The 17,029-nt window shown below is 35.8% G+C and overlaps 1 protein-coding gene and 1 non-coding gene across 2 annotated transcripts in view; both read right to left on the bottom strand.

The window, feature by feature from the left end:
* The window catches only part of LOC126968663 (uncharacterized), a 109,593-nt gene that overhangs the window by 28,204 nt on the left and 64,360 nt on the right, over positions 1–17,029 (bottom strand). The window lies entirely within an intron of this gene.
* Positions 4,277–4,348, bottom strand: Trnac-gca (transfer RNA cysteine (anticodon GCA)). The gene has a single exon. It is a non-coding gene; the product is annotated as a tRNA-Cys (tRNA).

Here is a 17,029-nt window from a genome sequence, read left to right as displayed (position 1 = left end):
TAAGAATATGACATCTATTTCGAGATCCAAGATGGCGGATGAAAAGCATATCCGTTGTTTAATAAAATTTTATTAAAGGTAAAAAATTAGCTAAGCCTCGATGAGGGAACCGTAGTCATATAGTGGACTTTCTTATGTTTATGAGAACATCATTACATTTTCATATAACCCATGAATAATTCAAAGTCCACAGTCTGCACTCCATGGCGCGTGCTGTTGCGCACTCCATGCTCGGGTAACGCGATATTCCATTGATTACCATGTATGGGTAATATTTGTTACAACAATGAACGCTACACGTCACTTGAAGCCCGATTCCACCGAAGCTTAGGTCCGTAATCCACCAAAGCGGAGAGGAGATGTATTTTGATAACTAATCAGATATAGTTATTTCCACATCTCCTCTCTCTAAGCGGAGAGAAGAGGAGATGTCTCATTTTTCTATAGAATTTTGTGCCGCATCGAGTGATTAAGCGGCGCGGCAGAGTGGATATGTGTGCGGGCCTTTCGTAGGCATCAGTTGACTGATTTCGAGCTCTCACAGCTCCTCCACATCTCCGCTATACACAGCTCACATCTCCACTCCACTTTGGTAGCAATAACCTGACAACTTCCCGACTTATCTCCTCACGTCTCCTCTCCTCTCCGCTTTGATGAATACCGGACCTTATGAACGGAGTTGGAGAGTTCAGCGAAGCATATTTCCCATGAAAGCTATGTGAGAATATGTGACAGTGCTGGCAAATAGCGTACATATTTATTTACACACACAAATTAATATATTGAAATATACGAACGGAAATAGAAGAACAAGATTTAGAAATAGAAATGGGTGGTGCGTCACGAACCCCGAACTAGACTGACTGCTCTCTGAAAATACCAATTTACCAGTGAGAGGCTCCTTTGCACAGGATGCCGGCTACATTATGGGTACCACAACGGCGCCTATTTCTGCCGTGAAGTAGTAATGTGTACACATAACTGCGTTTCGGTCTGAAGGGCGACGTAGCTAGTGAAATTACTGGGCAAATGAGACTTAACATCTTGTGTCTCAAGGTGACGAACGCAGTTATAGTGCCACTCAGAATTTTTGGGGTTTTTCAAGAATCCTGAGCGGTACTGCATTGTAATGTACAGGGCGTAATGTTCATAAAAAAAAACTTTATATTAGCTCCTACAAAATGCCAGTAAGGTATTTTGTTCTAGCGTCATCAATATTACTAACAAACCCTGTGTATAACAGTGCCCCTGATTACCATTTTGATAACGAAGCCCAAAATATTAACTAATATAAAAATAAGCTAAAAATAAAATTCTAAACACATCACAGTTTACCGCCTACCCCGCTGTTGTCAAGATCTTACTTAGCCTTGAACAAATTGCGTAGTATATACGTTATTCTGCAGTGTTTATGATCTGTTACGATCCGAAATTCTGTTGAAGGTTATTTTTTGCACCAATAATAAAGATGAAATATAAAGATTATGCCGAGATCGGAGCGATAACGTTGTCAGATTGAGGTCTCGGCGAGAGCTGAGTCTGCCGGGGGTCAATAATTAATTATTTTACCGTCACGAGGTAAATGGTGATATTAGGGAAATGTACAATTTATGTGAGACATTAACAGTCGAGCGTATGGTTTACTTTGTAGCCGGTGTGAGAGTTTCTTGTGCTGTTCTTCGCTCTCAGAGCACCATTGATTTCCGAAGCGGTGGTTATTGGTGTTATATTATTAGGCGACATGAAATAGTACATTACGATACAAGTGCGCAAAGTAGGTCGTTCCCGCACGAGCGTAACGAGTGCAGGATGATCTACGTGCGCACGAGTATCGTATACTATTTTTCCTATTAAGTTGCGCAAAGTTCAACCACTATAATTATTTTCAAAAATTCCCGCACGCTCACCACATTCCCGCGCGCTCAGCTACATTCCCGCACGCTCGTGTCAACGTGTGGGAAAGTGGTACTTTGCGAACGCAAATGCATGCGCAAAATCGAACTTTGCGCACGATAAAAGGAAAAAGCGAGTTAAGGAATCAACTTTGAGAGTATAAATAATTTTAATGACGTGTTTCAGTTTTTAATAAATCTGGAACTCAAAAGTGCCTAAAGCTATATACTCGAAACCTTTGATTGTGTACGCGAAAAGGTAATTGATACTGGTAAGTATACCGACGACATCAATCTTATGGCAACGCATGGAGAAAAGTGTAGTTAATATTATACTAGCGATATATTAGTAGATAAATTATATATTTTTAACGGCCTTGAGGCGTGCAGGCATGATCCCGAGGATGATAGCTTCAATGGCCAACTAAAATTCAAGCAGAGCTTTTAGGTGTGCACTTTGAATATTTTTTTTTTATGAAAGGAATTATAAGATTAGAGTACAAGCATATTATGCTAAAATGTGAGAATATCGTCAAATCCTATTTGTCGCTTATTATTGAACGCATTACGTATAACTATATAAACGATATAATTAAGATTAAATTCAATTACCTCCCACCGGGTGACTCCTATTGATTTCTGTGTCAAATTATTTTTCGGCCATTTCTGGACCGATCTAAAAAAAAATTAACACATAGAAAGTTTTCGAAATTTTTTAGGTTATTGTCGAATGGAATTTTGAATTTCGACTTGATTCCAATTATTATATTTAAAAACAAATGATTTACAAATTGTTCTAAATTGATCAAATCACAATAAGTTTATTTGTATCACTGCTATTCTTTGATCATTTTCGAATGTCATGAACATCTATAAGCATCGGTTTTTGTACACAGACATAGTTTAACCTAGCTTAGCTCAAATATACACCGCAGCGAGGTGGTAAGACGAGCGACTGCAGCATCCCAGTATACTATGTAAGTATATTTAAATAGTTGCACCTAACAACTGCTACACTTCAAGCTGTGTGAAATATGCAAGTGGATGACTCAAACATCATTGATCATTGCACACATCGCTTAATGAAAAACGTATTTTGATCATTTTTAAATAACCTCATAAATTCACCTTTAATATACATTAAATAAATAATATTGGTTTGTATTGTTTACAAATTGGTATCAGATTTATTTTATATTTCGTTAAGGACTTTATATCTCAATAATAATAAGCTCAGAAACCTCTACCAAGACTTTCTATTTAGTTTGCCGACTATTTCACAATATTATCACATAGTTTCATATCGCAACATATTTATCCCGTTGCAGATTTGCCAAACCGGTTATCGAGCGATGTATTACCGACGTTATAAAGCTTCTTACTCGTATGTTAATCTAAACATAATATTGTCAATGGAATACGTTACCGATAAGCGTACCAATTAGGACACTCAATTAAACCCGACGTATTTTATAACACGATCGCACAATGAAACCCATCGTACGATCGTTATAAAACATTGTGCTCGTGCGACGGCTCACGAACTGAAATTAGATACCTACGTTAGGATACATCTGAAGAAATCTGTATGTTTGGACTTATCGCACGATCATGTAATGATGCGGTCGTTGCCAATCATAGAGTTTGCCTCGAGATATTCAAGATTAAGGATTCGCTATTACGAATTGAATGCGGACGAGGTCGTAGTCAAAATAGAGTCATTATAAAACATAGTGTATCCATTAGGCACGATCTTACAACATTAAAACGTTCAAGATCGTTCGAGCCGTGTATAATTTAGAATTCTTAAAAAGCCGAAGTTTCAAACAAACAATAATTTAGTCGTAGTGATAAAAGCTGTAATTATAGAGAAAGCCTTCAGATTTATACAATAGTGTAGATTAAATTTCAATATAGTTTTATTGAAAAGTTGTGGAATCGTAAAATTATGGTCATGAATTATTGGGGGAAGTGAGTAGCGCGGGGCGAAGAATACGGAAACGGACGCAAGGCCAAGGTCATTTGATTAATGATTTATGAATAAAATTGTGACACGATAACAGTCAATGAAATTTGTCAGCGATTTTCGTGAGATATTTTTTTGTCATTCTATTTTTAATAATAACTAATAAACCAGTTATTTTTGGTATTTTTTATAATATAAAAGTTCCGTGTAGATATAAAGCTGTTGATCATGTAGAGAGTTCACAATCGTCAACCTTAACCTTGAAATAAATTGGTAGGTAGGTAGGTGTTCCTTACAGTTACTGCTGCCATCAATTTTAAAAACAAATCAAATTTATACGGGACGAACGCGGACTGCTCACCGTCACCTCCGTTCGTGGTCTACGTCGATGATCACTTAGCGTCACAAATAAAATTTATGAAAGATGCGGGACTCGAACCCACGACCTCTCGCGTTGCGTGCGAGCGCTCTTCCACTGAGCCAACCGTTCGAGTCGCGTAAAGTTCATAAATCTTGAGGTGTATGTTTACATTTGCAAGAGCGACATATCAAATTTCCTAATATGCAAATATTGGGGTTGAGCAGGTCATCAACTGTAAGGTAGATCCTGTAGATGAAGGCACAACCTGAGAGTTGGACAAAGACACATCAAGATTTATGAATTATGCGTCACTCGAACGGTCGACTCAGTAGAAGAGCGCTCGCAAGGAACGCGAGAAGTCGCGGGTTCGGGTCGCTCATCGTTAATATTTTTTATTAAACTTAATTTTTGTAATTAATCCCAGTAGTGAAGGTTATCACTTTAAAAAATAACACTTTGTTATCACTTACCATCACTTGAACCTCGTATATGTTTATACTCTTATTTAATAAAATAAATATTAATTATTATGATTATAAAAATAAATTAACAAAACAAATGTTCACAACTCATTCAGTGTTCGCACATTATGCAGTTTTAAAATACTTTATCCTAGTACAAAACCTGCTATTAAATTGAAAATTTATCTTCAATTATTTTTATAAAACAACTACAGCCAACCATTAAGCGCTGTTTATCGTTTCTTATTGGAATTTTTGGTGCGAGGCCGATCAAAAACAAGAACGACTGACGTAAATATGACATTCCAATAAACATTCAATTGGATTGAGAGTATTTTAATGCGAATATTTAATATTTAAAGTTTTTCATCTTAGATTAAGGCCAATAGTAAGCAGAAAGCACGCAAACATGGTGTTTTTAGACAAGTTTTGTGGTGAAAGTATAGCATTTCGAGCTATGAACACTACTTAATCCTGTTACACATATCCTTAAGTCTTATTTGTAGGTTGCTAATGCTTGCTGTTGGTTATAGTTAACACTGCCGAGCCTTTTTGAACTACAACTTTTCTTTGAAGTTTAACAAGTTTTTTGGCATGGCGTAACGCATTTTTTTGGTACTTCTCTCAGAAAAGTTATTCTTATAGCTTGTACTTTTTTGTGTAGGTTCATTTATTCAGATTACTAGTGAATAACGAGGATTGTAAGCATAAAAACTGTTTTCCACCCAAGAATTTTGAAAATATTGGCTTTGTTACATAGATGGCGGGCCGGAAGCTGTGAACTCATATCGCTCAAGGTCGCTGGCATTTAGTGTCGCCTTAAGGATTGGTGTCCTCTGTTCTCCAACTAGATACCGCACTACATAAGAACAATAGCTTTTTATTACGGCAACTATTAGATGTGTGCGTGGCATTATGACACTCACTGGTATCTTCCAAATTTTGTAACATACACTTCGTATACAAATGATTTGAGTATTCTTTAGTGTTAATTCCGCAAATATTTGTCTTTAAACAATTCGACACGTGTTTCGCCTCTACACGAGGCATCCTCAGGACGTGTTGTCTAAAGAAAACTCAAATCATTTGTATAATTATCGATTTCCTACGCAACGATTTTCAAAGTAACGCCTACTCCAATAAATTTTCTTTTATTCACATACACTACGTGTTATTTTACATTGATATTAATAAAATACAAAATACTTATTGGTGGTGATCCCAGTGTCTTTCTTATTTCTTGTGGTATTATTTTTACAAAGTTTTACTACGCAACCCGGCATTTTAGTTTCAATTATTAGCAGTTTAACAGAAAATGTTGCACGTCAACGTCACACCTATTCGAGACTGCACTTTGCGACTACGGTATCTAGTAGCAGCGGAGACCAATCTAATTTATCTAAGTTTTATATATTGTTCACGAAATTATAAAAAAAACAAACACAGAATTAAATTAATCACTTAATTAATATTAAATACGGAACAAATAATACATTAGTTATACAATAACGAGTCTCTTCGCCAATGACATTGGTCATTAGCCTACTTTATACAATTTTATTGCGTTATTTATAATCTATATATATAAAAATGAATTGCTGTTCGTTAGTCTCGCTAGAACGGGAGAACGGCTGAACCGATTTGGCAAATTTAGGTCTTGAATTAAATGTGGAAGTCCAGGGAAGGTTTAAAAGGTGAATAAATAGGAAAATGCTGCTAAATTAAATAAAAACAACAAAATTGTTTTTCCTTTGATGTGTCCATACATAATTTGTATGAGAGAATTTATTGACGCACGCTTTGACAGTTCTGTTGTGAAACAATTTCATTACGACAGCAGGGTGCATATTTTACTAAGTAATTTTTGATGTTATGATATATTATTATTGCAAATTCATAAAAAAACATTATTTTATTTATTATATAAAGAACAACGTCTGTCGGGTCAGCTAGTAATAAATATGATTACAATCCAATGTTTCTTTTCCTACAATTTCCCGAAAACGTTTTAATGTATGTAACTTGTTAGTGTATTTATTATCCTATAGGTTAATATATAACCTGTTTGTTATCACAATTTAATACGTTTAATAAATATAAAAAGCGGCCAAGTTCGAGTCGGACTTGACATGAAGAGTTCCGTAGCAGCAATAAACATAATATAAAAGTTCTTGTAATTTGTTGTAACTTTGGTCGGTTTTAATAATAGTGTTTTTTTTTTAAATAAAGTCATTTATAATACGATTTATGACGTATTAAAAAAACTACTTAGGTACTAGATATCGTTCAAACCAATATTCGGTGACACATTTTACCACTTTGGAAGTGTCTCTCGCGCAAACTATTCAGTTTAGTAAAAAATTATATAAGAAACCTTAATAATATAATTTCTGATGACCTATCTATAGATACCCAACGGTATAGGTTTGATGAAAAATTTTTTTTGAGTTTCAGTTCTAAGTATGGGGCCGGCAAATATCGTAGTCACTAGTCGGCGAGTATTCGGCAAAAAACGCCGACTATCCGGCTTCTTACCTTGTATGTATTTGTCAATAAAATTTATTTATCTAAAATTTATCTTTATTACAATAAATAAAAAAGCGGCCAAGTGCGAGTCGGACTCGCCCATCAAGGGTTCCGTTGCAGCAAGTAACACAATATAGAAGTTATATAGCAAGGAAAATTATATTAAATTATTTAAATGGAAAAGGAAACAAATCTTTGCTGAAAATCATACAATGCAAATGAGCTCTCATCATTTATACGTATTAAAAAAACTACTAAGAAGTTACAGGGGGGGGGGGGGGGGGGGGGGTCACATTTGACCACTTTGGCAGTGTCTCACGCGCAAACTATTCAGCTTAGAAAAAAAAGATATTAGAAACCTCAATATCATTTTTAAGAACCTATTATATTATATTTACTATTATATTTTATAGACCCCAAGCTCTCTCGCAAGCTCGTAAAACTTCCACGACCTAGGTTACGGAAAATAACTCATGTACTAACGGGTCACGGCCCTTTTAACAAGCATCTGTTCAATATAGGTGTCACCGACAGCCCACTGTGCAGAGCCTGCACGGAGGCGGACGAAACGGCCGCACACGTCATTTTGGAGTGTAGGAGTGTGGCCTCATACCGGGCCAAACACCTGGGGTCACCGAGGACTCTCCCCGAGGTCATGGGTGACATCAGAGGTTTGATACATTACCTTGAGGAACTAGGGTGGCAGGATTAGCCGCCCTCCTCACCACGCAAAATAGGCGCGCTGTAGCCGTCGAGTTGCGGATAATAGCCCGTGATAACCTATAACCTATAACCTTTAAGAACCTATCCATACACATATGGGTTTGATTAAAAAAAATTATGAGTTTCATATCTAAATACGGGGAATCTTAATGCTGTAACAAAATTCAACAGTACTTATATACGATAGTTCTAATAGTTTTGGAAATAAGTGGCTGTGCATTCCACGGACAGACAGTCAGACATGACGAATCTATAAGGGTTCCGGTTTTTGCCATTTGGTTACGGAACCCCAATTAACGCAGTGTAAAGATACTCCAAGTTTAAAATTACTTCTCCCTGTCATGTAAGTCTGTAGTGACAAAGGCAAGGTAAAGACAAACGGCCTTACAATTAATAAACTTGGTATAAAGTTATACAGTGAGAACAAACCCAGTTCAAGTACGCGTGTTTATTTGCAAGGCTGCTTGACTTTCGGAAAACTTCAGAATTATCATTGTATTGACAGCGATAAAGTCAACATTGTGCATATTCTTGGTTTATTCCTAGGTATAACATTATACGAAGCATATTTTATAGGGCCGTAAGTATTTATGGACTGACTAACTCTGGCTAAGGGTTCCCTTAGTACCTATATGTGTTGCGGGAATCAAACACCGAGCAGCTACCTAACACTTTAACATATTTCATAAGAGCCCTTGCTCACGACGGTAGTCCTTCACTGTATGTATGCATGTATGTTAATAATACTTTAAAAACAATCCCCGGAATTAAGTTTTGATCATGATGGCTTTGAAAAGTAAAAGGTAGCGAATGTGTATAAAATCACACCTCACATTCTTTAAACCATTTAAAACCTCACTTTTTTATATATTTTATTTGGAATATATTTTATACGATTATCAACTTCATAATTAATAACTATGCTTCCTATTCATTAATATAAAATCTGAATTTTATATATTATATTTCTTTATTACTTCTAGTCAGACATATTGAAAGTACTGCAGTTGTTATTATGTTTTTACTGTATCAACTGTTATACTTATCATTATGTTAGTTTCTATATTCGCATTAAGGCTCCTGGTATCATAAAATGATTATTTTTCATGCTCTGCAATGAGCTAGTTGGAGATTTAAAAAAAAATGTTAGGGACTGATATGTAATATCCAATCCGAACTTTTAAAAATTTTGTACAAAGTAAGATTCCATGTAATAAAAATTATTGAAATAAAGCTGTCTTCAACATTAAATTTTTCAACTGCTTCTTAACTATTGGTGATATTTTGACCGCTCTAAAAAGAGAGAATTCCCTCAGATACTTCTGACATATCACGCGACATGGAGAGCATGCCATAGAGGGACTCGTTGTTCAGGGAAGGGTCAACGGTAGTAGGTCAAGAGGACGCTCCCCTATGCACTAAACAGACCAGATTAAAGCCATAACCAATACTCCCCTCAACACATGTGCCAGAGAAGCAACAGCCAGGGATAACTGGCGTAGAATCGTTCGTCGTTCGACGTGAAGAAGAAGAAGAACAAGAGAGAATAGCTATTTTATTTCTCTAAAAAGCGAACGTTTCAAAAGTTAGAAAAAAACATGTAACTTTGACATAAGAGACTTTATACCATATTCAGTACAAACGGCCGTCCGCGGGTCTGTGTGCGGGCGATGGGAGACAGTGTGACGCTAACTTTCACACGAATTATATTTGTTTGGGATTGGTGTGCGCGCGTGATCCGAGATAGTTAATTCCGCCCAAACGCTGAAGGCCGTTGGCGTGATCCTGGGCTCTTATAATGCCACACATGTTATGTTTATATTGTTTTTCAAACTACACAAATAAAATCTGCAACAAAATTTTATGATCAATGCGGGTCTCGAACCAACGACCTCTGGCGTTCCTTGCCAGTGTTCTGCCAACTGAGCTAATCGTTCGAGTAACGTATCGTCATAAATGAAGTCACAACCTCAGAGTTGAACAAAGAATACAAGATTTTATTTGTGTATTAAACCTAGAGGTGAGGGTTATTACTTTAAAAACATAACAAATTGTATTGTTTTTCAAACTATAAACCTTCATTACTTAAGCACATTTTCATTATTTGAAATCAAATGAAGAATTTAATACAATAATTGTCAGAGGCGTCTTAAATGGCCTCTTAAAACTCGCTATCTAAGGTTATCTTTAATTTTCGGAAAAAGAAACCATTTTCATGGCAATTCTTCGACTTTTCTTAACACTCGTCGGCAAATCTTCAAAAAGAAATTCTCGATAGGCCTTTTCATTCATGTTCAAAGCAATATATATAGCCAGGTATTGTAACTGGTGTTGATATTATACACAGCAAATGACTGTCCTCTGTTATATTTATTTCCTTCAACCGGGAATTTTCAAAAATCAGGTAAGTTATTGGTATTTCGAAAATCGAATGTTCATGAGATCTCCACGTTTAAAGGTCCTAGGAAGCTTCACTGACTATTACCGCGATGGTGTCCGTACGTCTGTATGTGTGTGTGTGTGTGTGTGTGTGTGTATCTGTGCCTGTGTGTGGATGTGTGGATGTATGTAAGCCTCTTATAACTTTTGAACGGCACGACTTAACCAAACCTAGATTTTGAATACAATTCAGACCGATTCGGACTGGTAGGTATGGAATTAGCGGTGAGTTGAAGGAAAACGGCCTTGATCCTTATGGATTAAGGCCGTTTTCCTATTTTTTTATCATTTAACGGCACTACTCTACACGCTGTTGTTTCTGATAATCAGTATAATCATGCGGTACCTATCCATGCAAAAGATTTTTCACTGACCTAATGGCAATACCTAAAACAGTACGTATTTGCTGACTAGTATTTTTTTAATCTTTATTTATTTATAGAGGCTTGGATCACAGAGGTACAATTAACAAAAAAAACACATATATCCAATCTAAACTAATTTAATTAAGCCTATCTAAACCTAACTTATCCAATTTATACATACTTTTAGCTTCATCCGAAAGGGGGAAAGACAAAATAAGATAACATGCCTATTTCATATAAGTTCATTTCGAATTTCAGAGAATTCTTTTTTTAATTTTATTATTTCAGCCTCGATTCTTTTTTTTTCGCTCTTTTTAATCAAAAATAAAATATTGTACTGTCATTTCTATTGCTATAAAATAATCATAATCTAATCGCTTCATTTCGCGCCGCTCCGCACCGCACCCAACGTGCGTTTAGTCACGTAGGCCACTTCAATAGGTTTCGAGTGTTTGTTGTTTTCGCGCCGCGCCGCGCCGCTTCGGGTTCGCGTTGATTCGCCCACGTAGGACACCGCGTTATACATTGATTTTAGACATGCTCGTACTATACTTACGTAAAACTAAGCCGAGCGTGATAAAAGGCATAAAAGGCATTTATTTTCTCAAAATTGATTCCTTTAGAATTCTTTTTGATGTCAATTCTAATAACTACTAGATACTACTACCGCTTCGGAAACAAATGGCGCTCTGAGAGAGAAGAAGCGGCGCAAGAAACTTTCCCAGCATTCTTTTTTTGCGCTCTTTTCAATAAAAATATACAATATTGTACAGTCATTTCTATCCCTATAAAATCTAGTCCTTCAGGACTAGTCCTTCTAGGCTGTCCGACCACTTAGATATTCAGCTGTGGAGTAGTAGGATTTACGACAGAGGCATTTTTTAATAAAACACTTAAATTTTTTAATAGATAATGCCTGAAAAGTGGCTGCGACTTTATTATAAAAGTACATACATTCACCCTTAAAGCTATTATGTATCTTATGAAGCCTACTAGAATTAGTTACAAGCAATCCCTTATTTCTAGTGTTGATAATGAAAATCACTATTAAGAGTAAAAATGTGACGATTTTTGTGAACGTATATTAAATTTTCATAAATGTACTGATAATGATCAGTCAATTTAACACAACAAAACGGAAAAGCCTTGAATATTAATATGGACCTCCATCCTTATAGGTCGAGCGAGTAGGTACCTACCTATATCAACTATTGCACCATAGTTAAAATACCCACGGTATTTGGTTTTTGTTGTCGTATGAGTCTATTTCGCAATACAAGTTACTAATAATAACTTTAATACTATCTGTAATTCTAGTAGGCTCCATTGAATACACATATTATTTAGATTTACAAGAGCGAAATCTCAAGTCAATTTCCTAATATGCAAATATTGGGGTTGAGCAGGTTATCAACTGTAAAGTAGATCCTGTAGATGAAGCCACAACCTGAGAGTTGAACAAAGCAAACAGAATTTTATGGCGAGGCGGTACTCGAACGGTTAGCTCAGTTGGTTAGAGCACCGGCACGGAACGCCAGAGGTCGTGGTTTCGAATCCCGCATCGTTCATAAAACATTTTGTTTTTCAAATTTTATTTGTTGTACACTATTATGTTATGTGTATTTACACCTTTTTTATTTATACCTGAGAATAAATAAAAGTATATGTAAAAGGTATATACATATATATATATCTCTACGTATATAGTCACTCATCACGATATCTCTGGAACCATTAGCCGTAGAGACTTGAAATTTGGTAGGAATATTCCTTTCGCCGAGTAGAGGTCAGCTAAGAACGGATTTAACGAAATTCCATCCGCAATTTTTTTTTATTATGCACAGAACAACGTCTGTCGGGTCAGCTAGTTTTATATATAATCTATATATATAAAAATGAATTACTGTTTGTTAGTCTCGCTAAAACTCGAGAACGCCTGGACCGATTTGGCTAATTTTGGTCTTGAATTATTTGTGGAAGTCCAGAGAAGGTTTAAAAGTGAATAAATAGGAAAATGCTGCTAAATTAAATAAAAACAACAAATTTGTTTTTCCTTTGATATGTCCATACATAATTTCTATGAGAGAATTTATTGACGCACGGTTTGACATTTCTTACGACAGCAGGGTGCATATTTTACGAAGTAATTTTTGATGTTATGTGATATATTATTGACAAATTCATATAAAAACACTAGTTGACCCACCAAACCGTTGTATTGCCGTTAATAAAATCGCGATACAAAAGTAACTGTTGATCGTAGATGGGTGAAAATTTGAAGTTGTATGTATTTTTTAATGCTGATTCATAATCAAATTAAAAAAAAATGTCAAAAAAATTTAAAAAAAAATCGTGTGGACCACCCTTAACATTTAGGGGTATGAAAAATAGATGTTGGCCGATTCTCAGACCTACTCAATATGCTCACAAAATTTTATGAGAATCGGTAAAGCCGTTTCGGAGGAGTACGGGAACGAACATTGTGACACGAGAATTTTATATATAAGACTAGCTGACCCAGCAAACGTTGTATTGCCGATATTAAAATCGCGATACAAAAGTAACTGTTGGTCGTAGATGGGTGAAAATTTGAAGTTATATGTATTTTTAATGCCACATTATAAAAAAAAATAAAAACAAAAAATTTCATCCAAAAATAAAAAAATAAAATTAAGGGTGAACAACCCTTATTACTTAGGGGTATGAAAAATAGATATTGGCCGATTCTCAGACCTATTCAATATGCTCACAAAATTTCATGAGAATCGGTCAAGCCGTTTCGGAGGAGTACGGGAACGAACATTGTGACACGAGAATTTTATATATAAGATATACAGAACAACGTCTGTCGGGTCAGTGCCTTATAAAATGCTTACAGAATACCTTTATTTATTTACGGTGTAATGGATGATTCAGCTACTGTACTCAATAACTTTTCTTTTGTATTCATTTTACATTTACTTTTTTGACTTACTCGTGTAAGGCATTGACTATTTGACGTTTGAGTATGTTTGTTGCATCACTTTACATATTATATTGTAATTGATTTCAATTGATTTGTAAAAACAATTAAAATGTAAATCTTGATTTAAAAGAGTGGCAATGAGTTTCTTGCTACTTTATCTCTTTAGCTCACCCTTACCCTTTACGAAGTAGCGGTAGATTCAATACAAAAAAATATTTTTTTTTGACATTAATATGTCACATTTCCGTGACATATTAATGTCATTTTGAATTTGAATTTTTTTATACAAATAGACATTTTGCTTATGATTGGTTTATTCGGACGTATAACGTTTCCCGCGTTTATTTGAAGAGCTACCCGACATTCGGAAAACTTCAGAATTATCATTGTATTGACAGTGTTGTCAGCGATATAAGTTAATATTTAACATAATATTCTTGGTTTATTCTAAGGTGTAAATACATAGTTTATTTTTAAGGCCGTTTCATTATAAGCCTATGCTCAGACGATATTCCGCCAATATTTGTCTTTAAAACAATTCTACACGTGTTTCGCCTCTACACGAGGCATCCGCAGGACGTTTTGTCTCGCCAAAATCTGGCACGAGACTCTACCAGAGAGACTCTACTCGAGTACACGAAACACGTGTCGAATTGTTTTAAAGACAAATATTGGCGGAATTAACACTAAAGAAAACTTAAATCATTTGTATAATTATGGATTTCTGCAAAGTAACGCCTAATTCAGTAAATTTTCTCGTGTTTAGTGGCAGGCACGCTGCGAGTGAGGGGGAAGGGAGGGCGCGCGGGACGTGGCTACTCGCACTTCACTCGCAAAAAATTGAACACGCTTCTGATCACGTTAGTACGCAGCCAACTAATCACCTGCACTAATCAATCTCTGTCCATACTAGTTTTCTCCTAATCACTAATCACCTGCACTAATCACTAATCAAAGTGAATCCAGGCCTTTATGCTAAGCTTACAGTCAGCTAAGTTTTACTTAAGTAAAGTCTGAGTAATGTCTAAGTACGCTCTATGGATCTCAGCCTTAGTCAAGGTTAAGTTGGTTCAAACTCTTTACAAATATGCAGCTCAGGTAATTTTGTCCGTCAAAGTTGCTAGTGGGTACTTTGAACCGTCTACAAGTAGAACCTGTCTACCTGTACATATAATTAACCGTAACTGCAGAATAGCTGCTCTATGATATAGGTCGCTTGAATGACTTAGAATGTACTCAATGGTTCAAGTATCCTATACATTAAAACTGTTAAAGTTAACTGTTAGTCATGTATTTTGATCTTCTTCTTCGCGTGCCTCTCCGACTAGCGAAGGTTCGCAGTCAGCTTTGTAAATTCAACTTTGTTCTTCGCGAGGTGAAATAGTTCTGCCGCACTCGCGTCCTGTCCACTCTCGGGTGTTGCGCAGCCAAGACTTTTTTCTGCGACTGACACTTCTTCCGGCAACTTTTCCCATCACGATGAGTTGTTCTTACCTCTCGTGCCTAAGCACTTGCCCCAAATATGCGACTTTCCTCATCTTGATGGTTTTCATGAGTTCGCGTTGTTTAGTTTCGTGGCAGAACTTCCATATTCGTGAGCATGTGAGTCCAACTAATGGCCAACATACTCCTACATGCCCAAATTTTGAAAGCTTTTATACAGTATTTTCTTTTATTAACGCGAGTGTTACCACATTTCAATAAAACACTTTTAAAGGATTAAAACGCGTGTAATTGAAACGGTTTTACATTGGATGTTTGCGTAAAAATTACATTTTTATTTTAGTTAACCCGACGTTTCAAGACCTTTCCAGATCTCGTTTTCAGGGGGACTGCGCATGAAGTGAGTCAAAGATAGTATTTGTCACAGTTGTCATTATGAAGTAAACTTCATAACTAAAGCGCCATTTATTTCCTCGTAGATGGTATTTGCTGTACACAGATGGTTTTTGGCAAAATTTACTGACAGTGTCCTCTTCTTTTTTGGTATGTGTAGTTATGGGTTTTAATTTAGAGATTATTGGATCCCAGGTGTTAGATATTTTTTTTTAAATTATCTAACACCTAGATAAATTATCTAACACCTGGGATCCAATAATCTATACGTTTCCTGAGGTCTTCTTTAATCGTCCACGCCTCACATCCGTATAGAAGTATAGGCCAGATGTAACAGCGCAGTAAACAAGTGCGCAAGGAAATCTTAATTCCGCGGATGCAAAGTACTATATTCATTTTACTAAAGGTGCTTCGAACCACTTCAATTCTGATCTTGTTTTCTTGGTCGTTATTCCAGTTCTCATTTAACCTGTACCTAAATATATGTATGTGCGCACTCTTTCTAGTTTTTGGTGGGCTTCTCTAATGTCAAAATCGTCAATTTTATTCTTAGACTAGCTGAACCGGCAAACGTTGTTTTGCCATATAAATTATTTTTAGAGTTAAACCGTTTCTTGGACATTGCAACATTACTTTATTATTCTAAAATAAAAGAATTTTTCTAAAATAAACGTAGCCTAAGTTACTCCTTATTACATAAAATACCTGCCAATAAAAGACCCGCCAAATTCGGTCCAGCCATTTCAGAGATTAGCTGGAACAAACAGACAGACAGACAAAAATTGTAAAAAATATTATTTTGGTATATGTACCGTATACATAATAATTTACATGAAGTAAAAAACGGTTATTTCAATATTACAAACAAACAATACGACATGGGTACCTTCAAAAAAAGGGCGTACACCTTCCTTAAAGGCCGGCAACGCCCTTGTGATTCCTCTGGTGTTGCAAGAGAATGTGGGCGGCGGTGATCACTTAACACCAGGTGACCCGTACGCTCGTTTGTCCTCCTATTCCATAAAAAAAAAAAAAACACTCCAATTTAATTTTTACTGAATTGAAGTATTTTGATACAGCACATTAAATAAAATTAAACATACCGGTCATCAATCAGCGCTTTTCAAAACTCTACGTTTTAAATGCTGTGTAGCATTTATTGTTATGGATTTTAACGGGTTCCGTATCCTAAGATTAAACAACGAGATCCGCATTACTAAGGATGCGATCTATGGAGCGTACATAGACTTTGCTCAGACTTTACTTACATAAAACTTAGCTGACTATTAGCTTAGCATATATAATCATAAATAAATTATAATCCTTGATTTCGTTTTTTTATAGTCATTTGACAGTTTGAATTATAAGTCCAATGCTAAAGTCAAGTTCGCGTTTTATAGAAATAAGGGATTGCTTGTAACTAATTCTAGTAGGCTTCATAAGATACATTATAGCTTTAAGGGTAAATGTATACAATTCTATAATAAAGTCCCAG

The sequence above is a fragment of the Leptidea sinapis genome, chromosome 16 (assembly GCF_905404315.1).
Source record: "Leptidea sinapis chromosome 16, ilLepSina1.1, whole genome shotgun sequence".
Classification (NCBI taxonomy): domain Eukaryota; kingdom Metazoa; phylum Arthropoda; class Insecta; order Lepidoptera; family Pieridae; genus Leptidea; species Leptidea sinapis.
The sequence above is the reverse complement of the archived record's forward strand: the minus strand, read 5'-3'. Positions and strand labels throughout refer to the sequence as shown.